The 14,059-nt window shown below is 44.1% G+C and overlaps 1 pseudogene across 1 annotated transcript; it reads right to left on the bottom strand.

Annotated features, from left to right (window-relative positions):
• Positions 1–10,450: 10,450 nt before the first annotated feature.
• LOC309564264 (zinc finger CCHC domain-containing protein 3-like) lies at positions 10,451–11,184 on the bottom strand (annotated as a pseudogene). Its single transcript has one exon. The product of its transcript is annotated as a zinc finger CCHC domain-containing protein 3-like (transcript).
• Between the last annotated feature and the right edge of the window lie 2,875 nt (positions 11,185–14,059).

The following is a 14,059-nucleotide window of genomic DNA, read 5'->3' as shown; positions in this document are numbered from 1 at the left end:
GCTGGAGGTCATCTTCACCCAGGAACAGAGCGCCCCACTGGTAACATATAGTTAGTGGTGTACAGAGCGCCGTCTAATGGTCAAAAGACAGAATGACCAGAAAAAGTGTCTAAAGCGAAAGTAAAGGCAAAACCCAACTAAATGGAGGTGTGCCTCAGCCCTTACGATGTTATCAAAATTCCCTACCTATTCTGGGCATGCGCAGTAAGACGTGTGACGCGGCTACAGCTGGTGCATGACGAACCTGCACCGGAAATGACGTAGGTAGGGAAATCTGATGGGGTAGGGTTTTCTGACAGAACACCGATTAGCCAGTGGGGATAATGTTTTGTCAGAAAACCCTACCCATCAGATTTCCCTACCTACGTCATTTCCAGTGCAGGTTCGTCATGCACCAGCTGTAGCCGCGTCACACGTCTTACTGCGCATGCGCAGAATAGGTAGGGAATTTTGATAACTTCGTAAGGGCTGAGGCACAAGTCCCAACTGCGCATGAGTGGGCGCATGCGCACCAACGGATCGGGCAGCGGCATCTCTTATAACAAACATACATCCGATCTCCATGGCACACAGTGCGCCGAGTCGACAATGGGACAATCCTTTTCCCTACCCACACGTGCACGCCCACTGTCTCATTGTCTGGTCAGCGCAGTGTGTGCCATGGAAATCGGTTGGATGTTTGTTATCAAAGATCCCGCTGCCCGACCCGTTGGTGCGCATGCGCCAGCGCATGCACACTAGGATTTTTGTCTGGTCCCTTACGATACTATCATAATTCCCTACCTATTCTGCGCATGCCCAATAGGACGTGTGACGCGGCTACAAGCTGCTGCATGAGAAATCCACAGCTGATCCGGAAATTACGTAGGTAGGGAAATCTGATGGGGTAGGGAAATCTGATAGAACACCGGGCGAAACTGTTGAAGCGGCGGGTGTGCGCGGGCACCCGGCGGGTGCGTGCTCGCGTGGACTTACTGCTAAGTGGCAGCGGCCGTTACAAGTGGTGGCGGACGAGCGATGTCATGCGAGAGCCGCTCGATCAGCTCTGCGCGTGTCCCTGATGTTGCTAGGGCAACAGGGACGCTATGTACAGAGCTGGCTACATCATGCTGCTCTCGCGTTGTTAGAAAAAAAGAACGAGATAAGCGAGAGCCGTTCAGTCAGCTCTGCGCATGTCCCAGACGTTGCTAGGGCAACAGGGACGCAGAGCTGACAGAGGCTCTCGCTTAACTTGAACAAGTCTGTTTTTACAAATGTTTGACCACATATGTTCTAGCGCCCGTTAATTTAACGGGCTTAATATCTAGTTTTTAATAAAGGACTTGTCAAAAACCATCTCTTGTTTTTTGTAACACTACACTACTTTTTTCGGGTGAATGGGTAGGGGTACAATCTACCCCATACTCATTCACATGGGGGGGGAGGGATCTGGGGGCCCCCTTGTTAAAAGGGGACTTCCAGATTCCAATAAGCCCCCTGCCGGCAGACCCCCACAACCATATGAATGCCGTTCATTGAAGTCGCAGGGCAAAGTCGGGTTGGAACTTGTGTGACTTACATTTTCAGATCAGTGTGAACATAGCCTAAAGCCCCGTACACACGTACCGATCGTCGGCGAACGATCGGCCGTCTTTTGTCCAGGGCTGTCGGTGTCTGTTGAAAAGTGTAAAAGACTGCACAAGAATTTTGTCCGCCGACTGCAGAAGTGATGTCATGTAATGGTTAACTTTCCCTGTGTTTTTCCTTTTCTGAGCATGCCCAGTCTTGCAAATGTGCGGTCTGTCGGCCGAAATCTGTACTGACTGGCGAACAATCGGCCGCTCTGGTGTCGGCATACAAAAATTTTAATGCTTGCATGACAGATTCTTTTCGGCCGAATGTGCGCTGTCGGCTGTCGGAGGCATCATACTAACAAGCCTACAATCGGCAGATCGGTCGTCGGCCAAAGCTTTTCGGCCGACGATCGGTACGTGTGTACGGGGCTTAACTCTGAGAAAAGCCTAAACATGCTAAATATGTGGCTATTCAGTGTTTATGAGCATTTTTGAGCCATAAGCTTTTGTGGGAGTATAGTTTTGCTAAAAAAAAAAAAAAGCGCAAACTCTAAAAAACGCTGAAAAACGCTGCTGCAAAAATGCTGCAAAACTCATTCTACATGTACAACTTTCTATAGCTAACGTGACAAGTGTTTTTATAACGTCCAGTATGCATGAGGCCTTACATTTGACTTTGGACACTGTAAATGATATCACTTGGATTTTCTACATTGATCACATGATTTTACAAATGTCTAAAACTATAGCAGTGCAACTATGTAGCAGGTCAGATGATCTATTAGTGGAATTTGTACTGAAAATCAGTGTTTAGTCAAAGCTTGCGCAATATCAAGATCCCAGAATCTCACTATTGAATATAAAAGTCTGATTTTCGATTGAACCTTTGTTGCTGGTACTAGCATATCTCACTTTTGACTAGTTATTACTGCTCTTAGTGAATCTATTTTATTCCTTCATGTTTCTTCCAATTCTCTGGGCACACGAATGCCCATAAATTTAAAAATTCTATAAAATGACAACGTAAACATTAGTGTAATTGATGGAAACACTGCACAACAGGGACCTTTAATTCAGGCTGAGAGCACATTAGCTGAAATAAATAAAACAACAGTCTATTAAATATAACTGACTGATTGCTGATTGCATGGCCAGATATCAGAACATTGTCCCTGTTTATTTGTAGTTGTAAAGCTCACTTGAAAAAAAAATCTCATTCTGCAAGATTGTTAAAGCAAAGTTTAATTATTTAGCAGAAAATCTCTTTAAAGATTCTGCTCTATTTTTACAGCTAGAGAAAAACACAATATTCAACCCAATCCCAAGAGTCTGTGATAAATGGGTAACAACAAAAGAATATCAATTTGGCTGTTTTTAGCACAAAAAGTCAAGGTTTATTAAAGTACATCACAAAATACAGTGAGAAGAATTCTGTGATAGGTGGAAAGTTATAACAAACTGTGAATGATGCAAACTATGCGATTGTGCGGCAATAACTTACTATATTAAAGTGTATGTAATCCCTTACCTTTTAAAACAACCCATTCAGCTTAAATATATATATATATATATATATATATATATATATATATACACACACACACTGCTCAGAAAAATTAAAGGAACATATTGAAAACACATCAGATTTCAATGGGGAAAAATATCATGCTGGATATCTATACTGATATGGACTGGGTTATGTTTTAGGAATGAGAGGATGCCACATCGTTTAATGGAAATAAAAATGATCACCCTACAGAGGGCTGAATTCAAAGACATCCCAAAAATCAAAGTGAAAAAAAGGCTCGTCCATTTTGCTGAAATTTTATTACGGTAACTCAAAATGGTAGTTAGTAATTTGTATGCCCCCCACATGCTTGTATGTATGCCTGACAATGTAGGGGCATGCTCCTAATGAGACAAGGGATGGTGTCCTGGGGTATTTCCTCCCAGATCTGGACCAGGGCATCACTGAGCTCCTGAACAGACTAAGGTGCAACCTGGCAGTGCTGGATGGACAGAAACATAATGTCCCAGAGGTGTTCTATTGGATTTAGGTCAGGTGAGTGTGGGAGCCATTCAATGGTATCAATTCCTTCATCCTCCAGGATGCATATTCTTGCCACATGAGGCCGGGTATTGTCGTGCACCAGGAGGAACCTAGGACCCATTGTACCAGCGTAGGGTCTGACAATGGGTCCAAGGATTTCACCCGATACCTAATAGTAGTCAGGGTGCCATTGTCTAACCTGTAGAGGTCTGTGTGTCCCTCTATGGATATGCGTCCCCAGACCATCACTGACCCACCACCAAACCGGTCATGCTGTATGATGTTACAGGCAGCATAACATTCTCCATGGCGTTTTAAGACCCTTTCACGTCTGTCACATGTGCTCAGGGTGAACCTGCTCTTATCTGTGAAAAGCACAGGGCACCAAGTGGCAGACCTGGCAGTACAGCAGGACAGCTTGGTAATAAAATCCTCTACCAGTGCTCTTTGTAGTAAGTTTGGGCCTAACATTGTTATTTTCAACTGTCCCGAAGCAGGCCAGTTTTACAACTGTAAGAAAAAGTAGGGATGGTGGCGCTGCCTATATGGATTTAGATATAATATGGTAAAGTAAAAATGTGTAAAGTGCCTATGTGCTGACATTAATATGTGCAATAATATAATATAAATACACCAATACAGAAATATAATCCTAAACATCAAATTAGTGACAACACTCTGGTGATTGATAGATCTCCACCTGCATCCTGGAGAGCAGACAGGTCTGGAGTGTTGGAGATAAAGGCATAAACACCGGGAGTGGAATCGAGGGACACCTCGGAGCCGACCTAGATCAGGAAAGCACACGGGGGACCAAACCAGGAGATATCCATACTAGGACCAGCCAGGCCTTCGGCACACGCCCCCATCTAGGCATAGGAGGATATCGCTGGGCTGCTAGACCCATTTAAACACCCGCTCCATACCCCTGTGTGGGGTGGGTGTTTCTGGTAAGTGTGCCTTTCCACTGGGGGGATATCCCAGCACCTTACCACCCACCACGGGGTTACTCTTCATCTATCAATCACCAGAGTGTTGTCACCCGAGTGTTGTCACCTATTTCAACCTATGTTTGCCTGTGGTCACTGTATGTGACATATAGACTTTTTTACTAGATCCTTTACTGGACTTTGCGAGCTGTATAGATTTTTGGACTGGTTTCTGTTGGCACTTTATACTACCCCTTTACCAGTGTAGGTGGTAATATTGGGGTTTCTTACACTATATAGCACTTTTTTCAAAGCACCTTAAGATTGCATGTATTTTATTATTATTATTGGTTATATCAATTGGTAACCTATTGTTTATGTATGTTATTTATCACATATAATTTCTTGCACCAGTCACTTTCAACATTTTTGAAGGCACTTTAACACATTGCACTTGTGTATTTGCACTAATTTGATGTTTAGGATTATATTTCTGTATTGGTGTATTTATATTATATTATTGCACATATTAATGTCAGCACATAGGCACTTTACACATTTTTAACCACCAGAGTCTTTACCATATTATATCTAAATCCATATAGGCAGCGCCACCATCCCTACTTTTTCTTACATCCATTGTATAGTCACCGGACTATCATTCAGGGAGGCTGCAGCCTATTTTTAGATATATCCCACATTTATATATATTATAATTTTTATACCCATACATTTAATTTATACACTGAGTGTTCACCCATCCATATAGTCCTTGGCGCAGAAGTCTTATCTTTCTCAGTTTTACAACTGTGCCCTCTGTGGGGGTCTTAATTTAAGTAGTAAAACACCTACCTCTGTTCTTTGTCTATTGTAAATGTGCCAAAAGTAACATTTATAATTGTCCTGCTGCTGGCCAATTTTACACTGCGGTGTCATCTGCGGTCTTGTAATTCTTGTAGCAAAACTCCTGCCTGTACTCTTAGGGGTCTTTTTTTTCTAATAGGTGACGTGGCGAAGGTTCCTGCACTTAACGGTTTTCAGGTTGGCGGCATGGGAGGTAGAAGACAGGGAGAATGTGAAATGGAAGAGGTTGTGATCGGAGAGAGATGAAAGGGGGTGTTAGAGTGGTTGCAGGGAGTGCAGAGGTGGGAGAATACGAGGTTGAGAGTGTTGCCATTGGAGTGAGTGGTGGTTTGGGTCCATTGTGTTAGGTAAAAAGAGGAGGTTAAGTTGAGTACTGCCTCCTTTTCATCCACTAGGTCTGCGTGAGTGATTTCAGAGGAGGCTACCATGTGTAAGGGATTAGCTCGGTGGTAGGCGTGGATGACCCCTTGGGGTGATGCGTTTACACATTAAGATAGCCGAGAAGTGGTTGCAAAAACAGTGTATGAGTTTTATTCTTGCAATTTTTCTTCACACCAGTGCAAGCATCAAAACAGCAAAATAAAAATAAAACAAAATAAATCCTTGCCACGGTGGGCGGCTACCTTCACACACTGGAACCTACCTAAGAGTCTGTCCCCAACCTACTGTTGGGCAGACTTGGCTGATCATACAGCAGACAATCAATAGTCCATGTTTTCTTTTCACATAGAAAAACAATCCATGTCCTCACCTTGTGAAGTCTTCACAGCAGTTTACCCTCCTTAGCGCACATCACTTCAGGGGGTCTTCTCCCATGCTCACCAGCTTGTCGGGAGGCACTCATCTGTCTGTCCTCCTCTCCCAGCCCACATGGCGACAGGAGACAGCAATCCATGGACTTGCTCTGGACAAATTATAGAGGCCTTCATTTCCTCATTCCGAACAGCTGAAGGCCTTTCAACTTCTTTACACCTTCCTGCGGCCTTTGGCAGCCGACACCCTATAGTAATTGGTGAACTTTCCAAACCAGGTGGGGATGTGTCTCCTCTCTGTGACTACATCCCCAGATTTACCTGACTTCCTGTCACACATGGGAGAGGGCAGCTGGAGAGGTTTTATCGGATTCCTGGAGTCAGGTTTTGGTAATAGCAATTAGATTGAGGGAGTTGGAGAGGAAAAGGTCATTGACAATAGTAATGGTGGAGGCATAGAAGGATTCAGTTTGCGAAGTTGCATAGGCCCTGGGACATTTGACTTGGACTGCTAGTTCTTCCTGAATCAGAGGATAGGACCCGCAGAGAGAAGGAGGCATTATTGGTGACTGTGATGCCGTCAATGGAGAATTCCGCAGAGATTTGACCATCCCCAGCAGGGCCCCATGACCCTCTTCCCTGATTCACATAGCATATACAAAAGTAATGTGGAATATTTTTGAGGATCTGGGCATGGCAGGGGGTTCAGGGAATTTTGGGCTGTGGTTTTTGAAGTGTTTTTGTGCATTTTATTAAACTTTTAGGATAATGCTGTGTCACCGGCCAATATGTGTAAAGTTGAAAGCTTTAGCTTTTTTTTTTTTGCGTAAAATTATTATTATTTTTTTTTTATTTGTTTAGATCTGTTGTAGCTTCTACTTCCCTGTAGCAGCCAAAACAATCTAATCAAGCTATGCATTCGATTTAGGTGCTGCTGTATTTAAGCCAAGCTAAATGTAAAAGTTAAAACATCTATTGCACATCCAAGATAGGAGATATGTGCCAGGTTATGTCCCTTTTCGACAATCCCTTGCCTTGAAAATAGTCAAAATGTACTGTATTTTTAAAAACTACCCCCACAGACTTCAATGGAGTTAGATTTTAGAATTTTGGACTTTGCACAGGATTCAACAAACCACTTCCACAAACCAAACCCAAGCACATTCACTTATCATTAGTTTCTAATATTGTAAGAACAGCAAGCCGACAGTCCAGATGGACTTTGTAATATAAAAAATACCCCTCAGAAATTTGCTTAAGCGCAGTCCTCTAGACCTTGAAACACTTCTTTGCTAGAAAAACTTTTAAAATATCAGCCTTGTCCTTAGACCCCTTTTCACTTTGCTTTTTGAAGCTCTGTTTTTAGTTCCAGTTCTTTTGAATGTCATTTATCACAAGACTGTCCTGTCGTTTGACACCGTTGTCTTACAGTGCTAAGAAAACATTGATGATCACAACCAAAAACTGAAGGAGAAATTGAAACAAAGAAAAGCATTTAGATAAATATGGTAATACAAATCATGGCAATTGGCAAAAATGTCTGAAAATACCAATTTTAGAGGATGAACCTGTTACAACCAATGCTTCATTCTTATTCAGTAGAAGATTTGCCTACCATCATCATGTTCTCTTAAAAGCTGCAGTCCACAAAACTGCCAATGTTGTTCTCATATTCAACGTCAACTCCTTCTACTGCTTTCTGAAGGCATATCCCCTTTCCTGTTCTTGGGTCACAGCCTTCTGTTAGCAAATATGAGTGGTGTCCCTCGGGCAGGCTCTTTTAAGCAGAGTAGTACAAAACTGCATGTCAACCATGGGCGTAGATAAGGGGGGGTCAGGGGGGTCAAAACCCCCCCAGAGCACCCAGAGTATCCTTCTAAAATGACAAGTACCTGTGTCCTGCTGCTGTACATGGCATGGTGCCACTTAACAAAAGGCTGCATAGTTCTGTGTTGGAGTAATAAGTGCACTGTTTAGTAGGCTGGCATCAGGCAGGCAGTGACTCCTGCTGTACACAGCCAGGCAGGGCTAACAGATCAATCCACCTATCACATTTCCCGATGTCTGTAGTCCCGCCCACCCTCACTATGCTTTCCTGCTGTCACTTCGTGCCTTTGATATGGTGGAAGACTGACCTGGCCGTCCGGAGGTTATACTATACAAGGCTGGTAGCTTGCTGTGCCCAGAAACTGCCGCACCCTGCCCCCCTTTTGCCTCACTAAAGAATTTCACTTTCATATACCACTTACTGCTGCTGCCATAAGTAAGTGACTGTGGCAAACTCAGTGATTGGCTTTTGCTTACTGGTGCCCCTCTGACTTGGCACCCAACATGTCTGCCAGAACCAGACTGGACTGTTTGCTGTCCAGTGCCCTGGCCTTATTTTCTGCATGGAAAAAATTGTTTTCGGCTGAAACGTATGTGGCCTTATTTGTAAGGGTCCATTTACACCAACTGCTGTGTTACATTGCAGCAGCTAGTGTGCGTGTGGTGCAGGAATTTTCTGTGTTTTTTTTTTTTTCTGTAATAAACAAGAAATTAGGCATGTATGAACACTGCAAAATAGTATGTAAGTTTGTGTTCTGGGTATTGTTCTGTAGCCTGAGTGCAATATCTGTCCTTATTCTGTATGTATGGACTCTGCACAGTACCACTTCTCTCTTGTCCTGTATGCCGGGTGTAATTCTCAGTATCTGTCCTGTATGCTGGGTGTAATTCTCAGTATCTTTCCTTATTCTGTATTCTTGGACTCTGCACAGTACCACTTCCCTTGTCCTGTATGCTGGATGTAATTCTCAGTATCTGTTCTTATTCTGTATGTATGGAGATTTTTATTTGTGAAAACAAACAAAATACATAATAACAGACTGTATCTGTCTGAAAATAACACAAATACAATAATTATTTAACATATCTTCTAGGCCAAAACCTCAAAATAGGTCAAAATTGATAAATAATAATTTCATGCTTTATATAAACTTCCTTCCTTGATTTTGTCTCTCCTCGGATAATTCTGCACTATTCTGGAAAGAAGCTCTTCATTATGCACATATCCATGTACCCCTCTTGGTTACAGCCCAAGTTTCTATCAGGTGTGGCCAGACCTCTCACGTTCCTCAGACCTGCTATCACAGTAAAACTAAAACTCCCATCATTATAAGTCAGAATCAGAGTCACTCTGCTGACTACCAGTCTCCATATCAGATTCTGCAGATACAGGATCAAGGGGCAGATGCCTTTTACTGGGCGGGTCATCCTCTGAGCCAGCCACATATTCTCTTTCCACTCTTTGCAATTCCTGCTCCAGTTCCTGGGCCTCTAGGAAACAGGAGCAGTGGCGTAACGTGGGGGGTGCAGGGGGGGCCAGCCGCACCGGGCGCAACATCTGGGGGGGGGGGCGCATAATCCGCTCGGCGCTCCGCAGTGTCATGTAAGTTCAGTTGTCACTCACACTGTTATAGGCTGGCTGCCGCCGCCCGCTCGCACTCGCACCTCTCTGCCCTGGCTTACTCACTCTCTCAGTGGCTGACTGGCTGTGGCTGTGCATCTTGGCTCCCAAATCCTATCCGAGCCCCGGGGTCGCCCACTGTGGGGGGGGGGCGGTTTTGGAGAGACAGTCCCTGCACGCCTGGCCTATCTGGGGGAGGGACTAACCCCTGCAGCGGCCGCCCAGCGCAGCGCTGAGCACGGGAGAGAACCACCAGGCCAGGCAGCAGCAGAAGAAGCCGGCAGCGGCGGCAGGTGAGAGGCCAGAGAGGAGAGAGCCAGTGGAAACGACGGTCAGACGGTGCTGCAGGAGGAAAACCTAGGAGGACTCGAGGAGAAAACCTGGCCTGCTGTGATCGGGTCCGGGACAGGTGAAAAAAAAGGTAGGAGTGTGTGAGAAGAACACTGACAAAACTGAAAAGAATAGTATGCAACTATATGTGGTGGACATAAAAGGCTCAGAAGAGTGTATTTAGATGGAGCCATATGATTATGTAGCGCTACTATAGAGGATCCTCAGAGGGGATCTATTTTATGGGGAACCTGGCCTGTTGTAAGGGGGGGAGATCTAAATGGGGGATGGGACCTCACCTCACCCTCGCCTGCTGTAAGGGGGATCTATATGGGGGACATGATCCCCCATATAGATCCCCCCTTACAGCAGGCCAGGTTCCCCATAAAATAGATCCCCTCTGAGGATCCTCTATAGTAGCGCTAAATAATCATATGGCTCCATAATTGAATACATCCCTGTGTTCACTTCCGGTGACGCGATTACGTCATTTCCGGCGTGACAGGAGATGACGCAGGATGTCTTCATTCATTTCCCAATGTGAAGGGGAGGCGGGCTTTTGGGAGCGTCACTTCTGGTGATGTAGCGGCCTCTTTGTTTTGGTCTTCAGAAGGAGGTTTGATCCGCACACCGCATTTAAAACATAACCTGGGCTGACCTGCATAGAAACAAACTCCTCTCTCCCACCCAATGAAAAAGGAGTTTGGCAGGTGATAGGTAACATTGTTAGTTGATCCCATCAATGTCTTTAGTATTTGTCAAACCCAAAACCATTTCACAATGTCTTCTAAGTCAGATGACAATATCCTGGGAGGGGGGGGGGGGGGTACGGACTGATTTCCGAAAATAATATTAACATTTGCTGTGTCAGGTTTGGAGATAGGAATGAAGATGAAATTCTTCCAACCCTCTTTGTCCCGAAACCTAATCTGTCTAAGTCAGACATGAGCTTAAAGCTGACACCATACCCTTGTCTATCAAGGAGGTTGATGACTGCCAGAAGGTCTGCAGGCACAAGTCCCATCTGCTGACACAGCAACTCCCTTACTACAAACCTCCTATCAGGGAGCTCCTCTCTTGAACCCCTATTGTTAAATCTGACCACATTCCTCCTCTTAAATGCCTGACCAGAATAACTGCTACTGGTAGAAAAAGAAGGGGCCCCACAGCTCCAGGCATTCCGAGGAGGGACATTACCAGAAGGACCAACATTGCCCTGTGGAGCAGGCGGTGGACCCACCAAAGGGGGGGAAATCATGGGGCTTATTCTAAACCGACTCCTCCATCGCCACATTCTCAGAGCTCTCTGACCGCTGATGACCCTATTCAGAATTACTGGCATCAGTATTAGTGACACCAGCATTGCACAATACATTACTACTAGCAGCACTGGCCTTATCCATATCAATACTAGTTCCCTCAGTGTCACTCCCATTATGAACACCAGTTACCCCACCATGGCTCCCACCATGAGTATTAGTGGCAGCAGCACTGTTGTCACAATACATATGGTGGGAGTCCACCATGTCACTTCTCTGTGTCTCCTGTACTGTGAATGTCTGCTGGGTTAAACTGATGTTTCCGCTATTCTCCAGAGCTGAAAGTCCAGCAGGAAAATCTGCTCCAACCTGGTGTTGCTTCTCACTGTCCTCTAGAGGCTGCAGAGTCTTTCCTTCAGGAGACACATTTGGTGGCAACAAGCTTTGGACCAGATCCCCAGAGTCTAACTGAGAAGACTCAATCCACTGGTCCCAGTTCTTCCAGAACAGCATCAATGTCCTTTGATACACTGGCCAATTCAATGCCCAGGGAGTTTAGTTTACTGTAATTTAAGATTTCCTTCTTGGGGTTGGCAGCTTTGAGTCTATAGACAGAGTGAATCTGTTTCTGGATTTCAGCCTTGGTTTTCCTCAGGGTATCCATTCTCTTAACCAGGAAAGGAATCTTTTTGGCCAGGTGCAGCACAGGTTTCCACTTTAACTCCTTCCGCTTTGTGTCTGCAGGGCGTTTAAAATCCTGATACTCCTCATCACCAGTAGTGAGCTGAGGGTCTCCACTGGGTGTATAATGTCTCCCTGGAGCAGATTATGGAGAATTATTAGCACCCTCACCTTTATTCTGCTGCAGTTTAGAGCGCAATTAACATATCTGGTCACTGCCCACCATTACACACTGTTGTAGGTTCTCTTTAATGTTTTTTTGTTCTACAGAAGTCCTTGTATATTTGCGAGGAGTACTGGGAGCAACCAATGTCTCTGTTCCACTCTGAACTGGATGAGCTTCACTTTGCTGGGCTTGCTGTGGTTGCAATGGCTGGCTGCCTTGAGTAGCACTTCCAGAACTTGGAGTGTGCTGAGCAACAATGTAACTTTTCTTAGCAGCCCAAACTGTATGAGCTCCACTCTGTTGGCCTTGCAATGGCTGGCTGCATTGAATCATGCTTTCAGAGCTTGGACTGTGCTGAGCGATATTATTACATTGCTGAACAGACTGGACTGATTGAGCTGCACTCTGAACTGATTCAGCCGCACTCTGAACTGATTGAGCTGCACTCTGAACTGATTGAGCTGCACTTCACTGGGTTTGCAATGACTGACTTCCAGAACACAGGTTTTGCTGAGTAACATTATCACACTGTTGAACAGGCTTCCTCTTATCTGTATTATCAGTACTTTTCATACTGGACTTTCCTTCACAAACATTTCCACATCTACTTACAGTCTCTGCAGATTGCGTTCCATTCCCAGAACTCCTTCCTCCTGCTTCACCACCAACCACAGCTTCACATGAAAGTCCTTGTTTAGGCCGAGAAGCCTGGAACTCTCCTGGGAGATATCCCAGCCCAGGGGAGCCCAACCTTGGTCCCGCCCCCCAGAAGAAAAAAAATCTATGGCCCTGGTGTCGACACACCCATTACCAGCATGTATGGCCTTGATGTGCATAGTGGGGCATGGTTAAACATGCCTTCCACACATGCCTGCCTACTGAAGAACTTGATTTGCACCACATCCCCTCCCATCTTATTTTTTCCCAAAACTGGCTCAAGCCCCTGCAAAGACTCACAAATTTATATATGTAGGTAGTTTTATCACCACTGTCACGTAATAAAGTACAGTTTCAGAAGCATCATACATGGAGGTAAGCTTCTAATGAATAAAAGAGTTGATACCTAATTTCTGAGAGTTATTATCTACATCCACAATGCCCACACGAAAATCTATTTGGAATATGTTTTTTTTTTCCATGAAAAAGTAGAAAAGCAAATACCGAAACTGCAAAAAAATATAATTATAGAGTAACTTCAGGATAGCTATATTTAAACATTTGTGAATGATTTTCTACTTAACGCTCAGTACTATAAAACAGAGGTAATCCCTAGTGTCTCCGGACTCATTTGATTGCTTGTTTTGGCACAATATTTTTAATCACTGAGAAACTGCAAAGCAGCTATATACATGATGATATGGGAGTCTGCATTGTTTCCTGGGTTCATTTATTAAAACTTGTAGAAGAAATTTAAAGATATGGTATTTCTGAAATGACACCTTACTGTACTATGGGTGTCAGATCATTTATACTGATATTTTTTGCTCAACGAAGTAAAGTTAAGATACATATACAAGGAAGGAGACCCCCTATTGGGACTATGATGGGTAATGACTCATGTATAGGTTCAAAAAAGTTTAAATTTTATTATACACAAAAATACATATCAATTGATGATAAATATACATTTCAATACAAAAGTAGCATAATTTAAAATTCTGAAAATGGCGACTATATACAGTTCAACTGGAATAGTGACGCTTGTAGCATGGAGGAACCTGAAGTTTAGTTTTGGAAACCCTACGCGTTTTAAACAATTCTTCCTCAGGGGTCTTTAAACCATAGTTCCGTTATAAGTGTTCTATAATGAAGAAACATTTTTGTTCAAAGTGTAACGATCATCACAATTTATCTTTAGTGAAAAAAGAAAACAATCAATTATATTCTTTTAGAACACATACCATGTATGACGTCACAGTTTTGAACAGAGTCGCTTATGTTAAAACCTTGATTGTTCAGCACCGCTGGGAATGGCATACCCGGAAACACTCCAAAGTCCCGCAAGATGCCTTCGCCCTCCCCAACAC

Source organism: Pelophylax lessonae (assembly GCF_965119305.1).
Source record: "Pelophylax lessonae genome assembly, chromosome: 9".
Classification (NCBI taxonomy): domain Eukaryota; kingdom Metazoa; phylum Chordata; class Amphibia; order Anura; family Ranidae; genus Pelophylax; species Pelophylax lessonae.
This window is presented reverse-complemented; position numbering and strand designations above follow the sequence as displayed.